Source organism: Mytilus trossulus, chromosome 12 (genome assembly GCF_036588685.1).
Source record: "Mytilus trossulus isolate FHL-02 chromosome 12, PNRI_Mtr1.1.1.hap1, whole genome shotgun sequence".
In the NCBI taxonomy this organism is placed as follows: Eukaryota; Metazoa; Mollusca; class Bivalvia; order Mytilida; family Mytilidae; genus Mytilus; species Mytilus trossulus.
The window spans coordinates 40,466,813-40,480,537 of NC_086384.1; the positions used below are offsets into that span (position 1 = coordinate 40,466,813).

At 32.8% G+C, this 13,725-nt stretch overlaps 1 protein-coding gene across 2 annotated transcripts in view; it reads right to left on the bottom strand.

Moving 5' to 3' along the window:
• The window catches only part of LOC134693370 (orexin receptor type 2-like), a 53,666-nt gene extending 41,241 nt beyond the window's left edge, over positions 1 to 12,425 (bottom strand). The window contains exon 1 of one of the 2 annotated variants that reach the window (XM_063554150.1): positions 12,316 to 12,425. The gene's annotated coding sequence lies outside the window, so the exon portion shown is untranslated. The remainder of the gene's footprint in view (positions 1 to 12,315) is intronic. The other variant, XM_063554152.1, reaches the window with a different exon arrangement.
• Positions 12,426 to 13,725: the final 1,300 nt, after the last annotated feature.

Consider the following 13,725-nt stretch of genomic DNA (forward strand, 5'->3'; position numbering starts at 1 on the left):
GGTTGACCGCTATGGAAAAAAACGTTTCACAAATGATATCGGATATGTTCCTTACGACAGGTGCGACATGTGGAGCAGGATCTGCTTACCCTTCCGGAGCACCTGAGATCACCCCTAGTTTTTGGTGGGGTTCGTGTTGTTTATTCTTTAGTTTTCTATGTTGTGTCATCTGTTCTAATGTTTTTCTGTTTGTCTTTACATTTTTAGCCATGGCGTTGTCACGGTTTGTTTTAGATTTATGAGTTTGACTGTCCCTTTGTTATCTTTTGTCCCTCTTTATTTAACAAAAGGTCGCATTAAAAAATTGAAAAAGTTACACGTAAAACAATGCCACGTCTACGCCAAAATGAAAGAGAACGAGCTATTGGGATGTTGACAGCAGGAATGACTTAAGTGCAGTTTGCAAATCATTTTAATGTCTCTAGAATGACTATCGCAAGGCTTAAAACTCGTCTTTAATCAGAGATACTGACACAACAAATGATCGCCCCTGTAGTGGCAGGCCACGTGATACGTCAAGATAGACACATCAGCATCATGATTCATCTTTGGAATCGATTTGTAAACGCGTCACAAACTGCACGACAAACCCACGGAAGACATAACAACAGAATATCTGCTCAAACAGTTCGTAACCAATTGCGTCAAGTCTAACATCTCGTCGTCCATTGAAGGGAACTATCCTTACGCAGCGTCACAGGATGGCACGACTTCAATGGACACGGGTATGGATTTGATGGAAAAGGCCAACATGGAGACAGGTTCTTTTTACCGATGAATTTACATTCAACTTGGAACTTAGCGCAGGCAGAGCCAGGGTCTATCGGAGACGCATTGAACGATTTTCTGATGCGAGCATGCAGGAAACAGATCGGTTTTGTGGTGGCGGATCATGGTATGGGGCGGAATTACCTACCAGGTACATATGTAAGCACCGAGCTCAAAATCATCGTTGGTAACTTAAATTCAAGAAGGTAAAGGGACGAGATTCTGGCTCCAGTTGTTCTCCCGTTTCTCCGAAGACATCGTTTTAACCACGTTTTTTCAGCAGGACAACACCCGTTGTCACGTGGCACACAATTCGATGACCTTTTTGGAGAATAACCACATTCGTGTGTTGACTTGGCATTGCCAAGCAAGGTCTCCAGATTTATCACCAATTCAACATCTTTGGAACGAACTTGGACGACGTATCAGAAATAGTCAAAATCCAACGGAAACGCTAGCCCAGCTCCAAACAGCACTTTTCAGGGAATGGAACAACATCCGTCAAGATTTTGTTCGACGTCTTATTGATTCCATGCGACGGAGGTGTCAGGCGGTAATAAATGCAAGAGGTGGTCATACAAGGTATTGACATGTTAACCCCAATTCTGTACTCGTCCTGTTAGAATTGTCCGAAAATGTGCAATATTGTTTTCAACAAAGAAAACTTGTTATTCTTCTCTTCAAAAATCATATTAGCTAACTATTCCATTAAATTTTTGTTATCATTTTTTTGTTATACAAAATTTAAATGATCTTATAAGCATGTAACGTTTCTTTTTTTTAGTATATAAAGGAGACAACAATCCGACCAAAGATCAGACCACAGACCGAGGCCATCGGTCGTTCTGCATTTATAGCCAAAGGAGAATCAAAATATCATTTTGGAATCTACAAAATACGAACCGTATAAGTTACAAAAGAACAATATTATCTCAATGGTTATTAGTTAGTATTGTTATCTATATATTTGTGATGCAAAAACACAAAACAATCGAACGAAATTTCTTTATGTTTTTGCTTTAACTGTTAACAACAGGAGACTTGGGAATAACATTTCTAAAATAGCAATCACGGACGAAAAAAGCCATGCAGTCATAAAACTGTTTACTGTGTATAACAAAAGAGTCAGTGCTAATAAAACTATTGATGAAAAATAGTTAACCATCGTTCAGATAACTATGGGGGTCAATTTGGTCTTAATTAATCGACATTTTATTTCTAATAAAAATGAGCGAAGGTTATATAATGTTTTTCTTTTGTCTTTTCTATATAAGTCATTGGGTCTGCATGAGGGTATTAGTGGGTTGGGTTTAGAGAATAGAGAGAATAATTGGACAAGCGGGGGAAAAAAATAAAAAAATAAGTAATACTGGACAAAAATAAAGAATAACGAAAAATGACATAACAAAATTAAGAGTTCAGAAACAAAAGAGTACATCACCCAAATGCAAACTATGTGTATCCCGTAACTTGTACTATTTTAGTTATAAGTTTAAAATCTTCCCAAACCAAACTGTGGTACAATTTAGAAGAGAGGCGAAAGATACGAAAGGAACATTCAAACTCATAAGCCGAAAATAAATTATCAACACTGTTGCTCAAAAAGAAAAAAAAACAACAGACAAACAACTGTTGCAGTACACACAACACAACATAAAAAACTAAAGATCAAGCAACACGAAACACACCGAAATCTGATATCTGATCTCAGATGGTTCTGAAGAGTAAGCAGACGATTAAAGGTACTCCTCTCAAAAATCACAAATTAACCATTCGAAAACTAGTCTAAATCGGGTTGTAACTGCATCGTAAAAATTAAGTTGTTAATGTTTGGTCCATTTTTACTGTCTTATGTCTTGGAAATTCTAAGAGCTATTTATCAAATATCTTATAAAAACAGAAGATAAAGCATATTTCCTCGCATTTTTTATTTGGGGGCATGGATAGGGGTATTATATTGGTTTTAAAAGGGGAAAGCCTATGATTTAGACTTACTTTTGAAGATATTAGTAAAAGAACTAGCAACATATGAACAGGTCAAAGAAATTCGTTTTTTGAATAACAAAAATAAAGAAAACACTTGAGAACTTCATTAAAAGAGTAACTAACATCATTTCAAAGAAAAGACGCGTAAGAGGAAACCAAACTTTCGGCAAATACACATATAAATACGCCATTACGCCATTACCAGATGATAATTGATAAATACTCTTTATCAAAATTGCTGTCGAAAACAATCAATGTGATACATTGTAAGAGGTGCTGGACGGGGCCTCTCTTTTATATTCTTTATATATTTTTTATCTACAAAATGTATTTTGTCATTTATTCTCTGCTCTTGATCGGTGTTTTACATTATTCTCTTTTCTCTATCTTTTATCTTTTTTTGCCCATTATTTTTCTTTCTTTTTTATATATTTTTGGCCCCGATTAGTCTCGATTCTTTTATTTTTTCCCCGTCCTCTATCATGAAAACCCGACCAGACTCTATTTCGCAAATCTGAAATTATCTTTATAAAAGAGACCTGCTTCTATTCTTATAGTTTTGTCATTTTTTATATATTCTATTTAAATAATGTGTGCTTATTTCCCTTTCTTGCTTTTTTCCCTTCATTCTTGACCTTTTTTCTATTATGTAAACCCCATCCATGCCCTCTTATAATGATGTATTAAGCGACGTTCGCAAATGTGAAATTATTTAAATGATTGAGACTTGTCTACTAGTTATTCTACCCACTAGACATCAGACTAAATCGACCATCTACAAAGATAAAGTTGACAATTACATCGCATGTCAGACCGGAACCGGAAGTAACTGTTATTAATCATGACACCTTATGATATTTTCTTCAAAGTGTTCAGACGTACACGGATTTCAATTAGAGCTATTTCAAAGTAGAAAATTGATGAAAACCAAAATATTTAGAGAAACATAATAACTTTTAATTAGTTTCTGTGTTGTATAAGAACAATTTTGATCTCTAGAGCTATCAATTTTGAAATGGTTTTAATGAAAGTAAATAATAATTATACTTGGCAATTACGTTCCCTGAAACTTTTAATGATGTTGAAGTGGGGTTTTGTTTATTTTAAGTTTTAGTGCAAGAGCATTGATTCGATATTTTTAAATTGCGATCAAAAGAAACAATAATATTAATCAAACAGTGCAAGGAAACTGTATACCAGCTCGAATATGACTAATTACTTCCATTAAACATTTAAAAGCATATTTAAAAACAAAATACCGAACTCCAAGGAAAATTCAAAACGGAAAGTCTTTATCAAATTGAAAGATCAATTTTTTTTAAAGCTCATGCACATCAAACGAATGCAAAACAACTATTATAAGTGTTTTGACTAATTATAGCTCTCTGTAATTATCATGAATATTAAAAGTCAAATACATTTTTTTTAAATTTCGAACTCCAAAGGAAATTTAAAACGGAAAGCCCCGTATCAAATGAAAAAAAAAGCTCAAAAACATCAAACAAATAGAAAACAACAGTCATTCCTAACTTCGTACAAAACATTTCCCTACGTGGTTTCTTCAGAGTGCACCATATTTTTTATGATATTTTTTTTAGACTGAAAAGTCATTCCATGACTGTTAGCTATCTCATTTCTTATTATAAAGTATATACACAATAACGCCAGGTCTTTATCATAAAGTCAGACACATTTATTCAATATGCTATTGAGTCGCACAACGTCTTTTCAATTAGATTATGCAATGGAGGTTTGTGAAGAGATTTAGAGAAATCATTATCGTCAATATTGACACCCTGATCCTCAAAGGAACGCACCCTTTTCAAGACTTTAAATGAATTATGGTCAACATCGACACTCTGATCCCCAAAGGAACGCACCTTTTTTGAGATTTTAAATAAAATTGTTCAAAGATCTTGTTAACACATTGGTTCCTATAATGAACATGTATAATGTACAAGTATGACCTGTATTGTTTCCCTCACAAAATTCAAATCTACAGAAGATTTTATATAAAAGAGTCTATATATTTGGCATCAATTTTACATTATTTTATATTGAAGTCATTTTTTCTTTTTATTTGTACATGCTTTATTAGTAATTTTTGTGTACGAACATCCCACCTGTGCAATATATTGTATAAACTTTTATAATAATATATCAAAATTCATCTAAATTGTAATCTAGTTATAATTTTTTGTTTTAACCGTTACTTGAAAGAGAAAGCTAAGTGAAACTATTCAATACATTTTGAAAAAAAATGTATGTGCGTGCATTTTATACTTTTTAGTCGAGAAATTACCCAAAGAAAACACTTGACACGAAAACATACATACAGGGAGCTACCATTTGATTTTTAGGGGGGGGGGGGGGGGGCTAGGATGAAAAATTTTGTCCAGCTTTTTTTTTTAGTTGTAATCTCTGTCCTGCCTTTTTATTTTTTACTCTATTCGGTCCTGCCTTTTTTTTACTAGTTTATCCTGACTTTTTTTTACACAAATTGTCATTCTGCCTATTTTTTTACCAAGTTGCTCATCCTGCCTTTTTTTTTACTCAAAACTCCTGTCCTGCCTTTTTTTCAAACTTCATCCTAGCCCCCACATAAAAATCAAATGGTAGCTCCCTTATGTAGCAATCCAACGAAATAAACTACATTTACAAAAGTACATCTAGGGGTCAACCTGCAAGTATTTCTACAATAAGTTAAGGTCTAAATGAAGTGAGTACAAAAACAGTATACGTCATAAAGGATAGATATTCAGTTGGTATTTGGCAGAAACAAAAAAGTACATTAAATCCCTTGGGTATATGATAACTGAGACATATAGGCTTTGGGTATGATTTGCATTGAAATACATAATTATATGTTTAACTTAAGACTTTAACAAAACTTGCAAATTTTCAAATTCCAGCTAGCCTGCATGTGTGTAACTCAAACATTATGATGAGATCTCGCGTGATGTCAATATATTATGGTAAAAAGTCGTAAAATCGACAATGTTGCTGACTGATGATGTAACCTTTAACACGGTGAATTTAATATTTTATACAAAGTTTTAGAAATGATGAGGTTTGATTAATTTTGTAAATAGTTCAAAGTAAATATGCATGAAGAAAGCCGTTTTCATACCACAAATATGTAAATGAAATGACTTTTGAGCTATATATTTTAATCATGAATTCAAAATCTGATCAGACAATCAAACCGCTTTTGATATAACATGAATTATTGCTCTTATTCTTTATCATCAAAAAGTATTCCTATTTAATACGAAAAGGTTAGAATTTATTTGCCATGATACAATCAACGGGCTTCATTTGTTTCCTTTTTGATATTGAACATGCTGTATAAGACATAGGATTTACTGTCAGTGTCAGTTTTTATGTTCTATGAGTCAAATTGGCGGGAAAAAATCCAATTTTCCATATCCTGATCAGAGCAATAAATCAACCGCGGCATCTTCGCCGTTATAAATCAAATAACAGCAAATTACATATATATAAACGATAACATATGAACTTAAATGGAGAATGTTGTGACAAAGTAAATTGGAAACAGTTTGTGATTATCATGTATATTAATGACATGGCATCACTCTATAAACATCCGATTAATTTGTCATACCTGCCAATGTCTATAGTTTCCAGAGCTGGGAAATGGATTAGGTATGACAGGGACACGCATCTAGAATAAATCTGTGTTGTAAAATAGCTGTTACCAATGTCTCTGTTTTGAAAAAAAAAAAATCTACAGGAAACAGAAGTAAAATATCGGTGTATTACATTCGCGGGCTAGTATATCCGGTAAAAGTTCCACAAAGATGAAAATGATATAAAAATAAACAGATGAGGTATGAATGCCAATAAGACAAATATGCACCAAAGTTCAAACAAAGTTGATGTACGCGATCAAAGACAATCGTAAGGCCTTCAATACTTAGGGGGAAAACATACCGTATAGTCGGCTATAAAAGACCCCCACATTTCAAATATGAAACAATTTAATTGCGAAAACAAATTTATTTTAAAAAAAATAACGAAAAAAAAAATATGACAGACATAAACCAATGACAACCACTGAACTATAGGCTCCTGACTTGGGACAAACACGTGAGGAATGGGTAGGAGTAACACATGTTTGTAAGCGCTCAAGAAGGTGGTCTAGAATTATCTGTATAACACACTGATAATTGAGAACTCGAGACGCGTTTTTTTTCTACTGCATAAGAAGCATCAGCTGCGCTCGAAAGTCAAAACAGTTGGAAGGCTAAACTATTAACGAAATTGAGGATGATTGTAAACCAAATTGTTTACATAAAATCAGGCTAAGGACATCTCTACTTATGACTTTGTAAATTATATCAGCATAAAAATTACCTATTTTGAGTAGTTTGATATCTTGAATAATATATATATATAATAGTACATATCTATTTTCCTCAGTGTTCTGTCAAAATGTTATTCAATCTTCCTATGTTTTATCATTTATTTATTTTTTAAATGGCGCCCAAATAAAAAAAAATATATATGAAGGCTGAATGCAAATGTTATTATGTTGCTTTTATACAAAACGATGTGTCTACTCTTCTGAATCTATTAATATCTGGTTGATCCTAATAGTATCGTTGCATTTTCTGTTCTTCATCCAGACAAAAAAACATTCCGTAATTCCATTCCAAACCCTTTCCGTCATACGTTATCGTTAGATAATTTACATACACCGGTGATATACAAATCTTGTTATGACAAGAGATATTTTCGATGTCCAAATCTATTATGTCTTTACACAGAATATTAGCGCTTCGAACACAGACAAAACGGATATCACTAGTGACGCCCCAATCTCTTAATCTTCGAAAACAAGATGATATAATCCCTGTAGTCAATCATTGTTTGCATGCTTATATGAAATATATTTTTAGTAAATTTCTAGTTCCTAAAAGAATTTTCTTTATACCTGTGATTTAGTGGTTTTCGTTGGTCGATGGCTGTCATCTGTTTTCGTTTAATATATAAAAAAAGAAGATGTGGTATTATTGCCAATGAGACAACTCTCCACAAGTGACCAAAATGACACATAAATAACAACTATAGGCCATAATTTGTAAAAAAATAGACTTTTGTTGTTCTCGTTTAAATACTTTCACATTTTTTGCATGCCGAGGCAACTCATATAACAAAACGATGTGGGTTTAATTTTGTTCATTGTTGAAGTCCGTATGGTGGCTGATTGTTGCTTACATTCACGCCAATCCATTTCCGGTAGATATCTGTTTCGTTGGCATTCATATTACTTTTTCTTATTTCTTAGACGGTGCCGACTCTTTCAGTCAAATAATTATGCTCATGAAACGATTTTTGTTTATGTTCTACCATTTCGCGAGGGTCCCTTGCACCGGATGTTGTGATGCGATATGTCGATTACGCTCCATTTTACCAATGTACATATGTAGCAGAGGGCTGCAGGGTATTATAAACAATTTATTAATTTTGTCGCTCACAGCACCCTACAAGTTAGAGATTGTCCCTTGTGCTGGATATTGTGAGTTTCTTTGAGTCGACCACGCTTCATCTTAAGCAATGTGGAATAAAGCCGCGAGGAATTATAAACAAATTATGATTTTTTTCGTGTGAAAAAAATCTGGCAATTACAGATGGCGTCTACGTTTATTTCTTTCTGGCATGTTGTTTAAATTTTCATAAGCTAGCCGTACGCGTGCTCTTATTCAATTAATGCAATTTTCCAAACGGTAAATATTGATATTATCGTTAATAATTTTTATGCTGAATACACATCAACACGGAAATTCACTTCAAGAGTACATTTTATGAATTAATTGAGAATTACACAACAATTTTCATGAATTAAACGAGAATTACACAATATATTTGGAATGTTCATTTTATTCATTTCATTAATAATGCATGTTAATATTTATAAACAAATCAATAATAAGTCATATAAATAGATCTGTATCATTAACGAAGTAATAACGATCAGTGTCTCGTATCTACAGCAGAGCAAATTAACAATGGTATGTCAAAGAGAGAAATAATAATGGCTTAAACGTTACGTGATTATTATAACAAATGACCAATGCAAGGATACAGACAAAACTATTCCAAAAATATGCGAATATTTGTCATACAAAGGATTCGTTGCTTTGATTCAAAACATCAAGCCTTTTCAAAGACTGTTATAAATTGATAATAAATAAATAACTGAATGAAAAAAGGAAAAAAAAGTAAGGTCCATGGTTTTTTTAGATATTAGAAATAATTGAAAATTTAGCGGGTATTTGGTTCTCTTTCGATTTTTCATAATTTAGTATTGGCACCTAAAAAAAAATGAAGGATTTTATAAGAATTAAATAAAAATATTCTTTTAATTTAAACTATGAAATTATGAAAAGAAAATATCATTTTTTTTGCAAATGTTTTAATGCCATTACATAGATAAAACCAGAATAATATTCCACATACCTTGTTGTATCGCCACTACTTAGACAGATAAAACCAGAAAATTTCAAATACCAAACAAGATTAGCATACTTCTTGTATATACATCAAATCTATCAATAGTTATCAAAGGTGCATGTACCAGGATTATAATTCAGTAATTCAGACGCGCGTTTCGTCTACATAAATCTCATCAGTGACGCTCATATCAAAATATCTATAAAGCTAAACAAGCACAAAGTTGAAGAGCATTGAGGGTCCAATATTCCAAAAAGTTGAGCCAAATACGGCTAAGGTAATCTTCGCTGCTATCAACACAGACAATTAATATTTAAGCTCCGATATTGTGTTCAGATTTGGCTATATCTTGGCTCCTTTTTGGATTGATCAGCTCTTTAACGTTTGCATCAGATTTGATTTTCCACATATTTAACCTTACACTTCACTAAATAGACATTTGTAGTCGAATGCGCATCTACAATCTAGTGCAGAAAATTGATACCGTTAATGTTTTTGTAATGTTATAGTCTCTTTTGGAAGAACAAGACATTTGCGAGTTTGCCAAATAAACTCATCATAGATACCATGATTAAATTTTGTATTTACGCCAAACGTGTGCAAAAGACACATCAGTGACGCTCGGATCCAAAAAAAGATAACAAAAAAACAACAACAAATGAAGTACGAAGTTTGAAGAGCATTGAGGACCAAAATTCCTGAAAGTTTTGCCAAATACAGCTAAGGTAATCAATTCCTGAGTCAGAAAAGCTTTAGTTTTTCTAAAATTTGAAAGTTTTGTAAACAATTAATTGATAAATATGACCATTTACAGTTAATGTCATTCATAACATAGCGAAATACCAATATGTTTAGACATTAAATTTTATTATCATTTGAGACGTTTCATTTACAAGTTGCAAAACTCATTTTCCCGAGGATTCATTTTACACCGGGGTTACTTTCTCATCCAGGCTTGAAATATGACTAAAATATCATAAAATTATAGGTGCTATAATTTATAACAATATGTACTTTTGTGGCTGACTATGCGGTTTGGGATTTGTTCATTATTATAGGCAGTACGCTGACTTATTATAGTTGTTTTTTCTATGTCATTCGGTCTCTTATGGAGATTTGCCTTTTTTGCATGGTATCACATTCTCTTATTTAAATATACACGATTTTAGAAGAGTGTTTGCGTGTCTCGGGAGAATGAGCCGATAAAGAAACAAACGATATATCAAAACAGCAAGAGTTTCCCAAAAATGCAATACAGGACGGTTTTTAAGAAACCTAAAATTCGTGAAGAATATAAAACACCTCATCAAACTTTTCTCATATTTCAATATATACCAAGTCTTTGATTACTCGTTTGAACTCGGCCGAATCCGTTTCTCCATCAAGGAGAAGAGTAGAAGATCACCAACGAATTCTAGTTTAGTGTTCGATTTGCCTTGTGAATGAAAAGAATTCATGTGAAATTGACTTATACCTCCTGTTTTGTTTTTAGTTGTGTTACATTTTTTCTATAAAAAAGTTATTATATTTAAACCTTTTCGGGAGGTTTTGTTTTCTCGCGAAGATTTCACTTTTCATAGTCAACAACAATGCAAAGATTTCTTCTTAAATGGTAAGTCTCATCAAGGACGGCTTAGAATTTATGAAGTACAAACCGAACGACACTAACGATAACTTGAATTCTTCTTAAATCCATATTTAGAATATAATGCTCATAAAAGGATAATCTTGTTGTTAACAACCTTGAGATGTTAGAATAACCTTGAGATGTCTCGAAACAATCCTGTTACAGTTTCAGATATTATTATAATTCAAATATTATGTGTTTTACAATGAGTATTAACGTACTATCAAGATAAAGTAGGGTCTATGTTGCCGAGTTGTCCAAGTAGTTACTACTGTAATCACTAACAAGTCAGCAATGAGGTTGCGAGTTCGAGCCCTGCTCGCACTCAATTCTTATTTCAATGGACTAGGATTGTATGTTTTCCTATCGAAGGTCGGTAGTTAAAATTATCCTTATATTTTGTTAATAAATACTACCATAGTTGACAAATTCAGGCTTTTGCGTATAAACACCTTAAATCTGTAGTACTGTAAACTTTGGAAAACGGCCCCTACTTATATATGAAATGGAAGACATTTTGCCATGTCTCTTATCGAAACGTTGGCTGTGTGGTAAGCGCGTGTATATCGAGCAACTTATAGAAATTGTATTGGTCTCTTAAAAGAGGGACGAAAGATACCAGGGGGACAGTTAAACTCATAAATCGAAAATAAACTAACAACGCCATGGCAAAAAATGAAAAGGACAAACAAAAGTACACATGACACAACATAGAAAAATAAAAAATAAACAACACGAACTCCACCAAAAAATAGGGGTGATCTTAGGTGCTCCGGAAGGGTAAGCAGACCCTACTCAACAAGTTGCACCCGTCGTGTTGCTTATGAGATAACAAATCAGATAAATAGTCTAATTCGGTAGATCACACTTATGAAAGGCACTCATAGCATAGGACCCTTTTCCAGTGGTTAGAAATCACTCTTGTTTTATTCTCTGCATAAGATTGTCATTTACTTACTGAAAGTTTCAATAGTACCCTCTAAATTATTTGTTTTCAATTTGAGAAAATAAAAGAAATAAAATAAGGATTTAACATAGCAATCAATTTGTTTTCTTTAACCTTAAACATTTCAGTTAATAAACAATTTTTTTAGACATTTCTACATTTAATGATTGTTTTTTTATTTCCATATTTTAATATAATAATTTTTATATAAGACCAAACTGAAAACAATAACCATTAAAACTCAATGCGTTCAAGACATAAAATATACTTACTATTTACGAAATGCCATCCACACATCATCTAAACGTCGTTATAATCTTACATATAAATCACAGCCATTTTTATAATTAACTCTTCTAAACAACAAATGCATTTTTTTCGCGTTTAGAAACCAAAAATAAACTTACCATTTATGAAATACCATCAACATATCATCTAAACGTTGAAATAATCTTACATTTAAATCACAGCCAACATTATGATTATCTCTTCTAACAAGAAATGCACTTACCTGTTTATAGATAAAGAATCCTACACAATTCTGCCTCTGATTTCTCATTAGAGGAAACTTTTCCGTATGTTACCTACTGTAGGGAATACGCTGGCTTTATACCTTCAAATACAGATAAATCAATACAGCAATGTACGCGCCTTCAGCTGTTTTATTGCCATAAAGGCACGTGTTTAAGACAAAAGAAGTGAAGTGAAAACATTGATTTTATTGGATAATATTTCTTAATAGACCAGGGTAAATATTTGATAGTTAGCCTTTTCCGATATATAATTGCTTTAAAAATAATTAGTTTTAATTAATTAGAAAAAAGAGTTTAATCGTCATTTGGTTGGTTTGAAAAGATTACTTAAAACAATATAACTAATCTCCCCTTAATGCTTTGGTATCTGGGAAAGTGAATCGTGCACATTTTCTGTCTTTTCTTATAACATTTAATTTCATGTATGCATGTTTTATTCAAACCAACAAATACACAGATTCATTGTATGTTCTCTCTTACATCTTAAGCTAGATCCAAATAAAACCGAGAATGGAAATGGGATATGTGTCAAAGAGACAACAACTCGACCATAGAAAAAACAACAACAGAAGGTCACCAACAGGTCTTCAATGCAGCGCGAAATTCCCGCATCCGGAGGCGTCCTTTAGCTGACCCCTAAACAAATATATACTAGTTCAGTGATAATGAACGACATACTATGCCAAACAATGCTTATAGATTGAGCTCAGGACACAAGATGAAGGTTAAGTTGGTATGTAGTGAACAAGAAAGGAACTGAGGTAGTATATCATACAGTGCCAGTGCAACATATTTATTTCATTTCAAGATCCGTTATGTCATGATAGTCATTAACCAAAAAGAACACCCAAAACCTCTCGCACAGGATGAATGTCTGGAAATCAATTGACATGAACATTAGTAATGCAAATGTCATCAGTAAATGTTAATTTGTTTTCAATCCATTTCATGCGTTTAAGGGTACAATAGCGGAATTGATATCTTTTAAATTTCAGATTGATGTGTCTATTGCGGTCGTCTGGTATACTAAATTATCAGTCTGGTTTGTTTTCATACCAGGTTTACCTGAGTGATGTCAAACGCGCGATTCTACGTCGAAGTTGATGTTGATCTAACCATGTGTCTATCAGGGTAGGGATTCGGTCCATGTACTTCTAATTATTCAATCTTTTATGGTTTAATAGTAATTAAGATGATATTAGACAGTGTTGACTGCTGTACCCATGTTTTTTGAAATTTGTATCTATTGTATCTGTTTGTTTTGTTTACGTCTCATTGCCGATATTTCAATTGTCATAGAAGTGAGAGGTTTAGTTAGCTATAAAACCAAGTTCAATTTCACCATTTTCTACCTTAGAAAATGTCTGTACCAAGTCACGAATATAAAA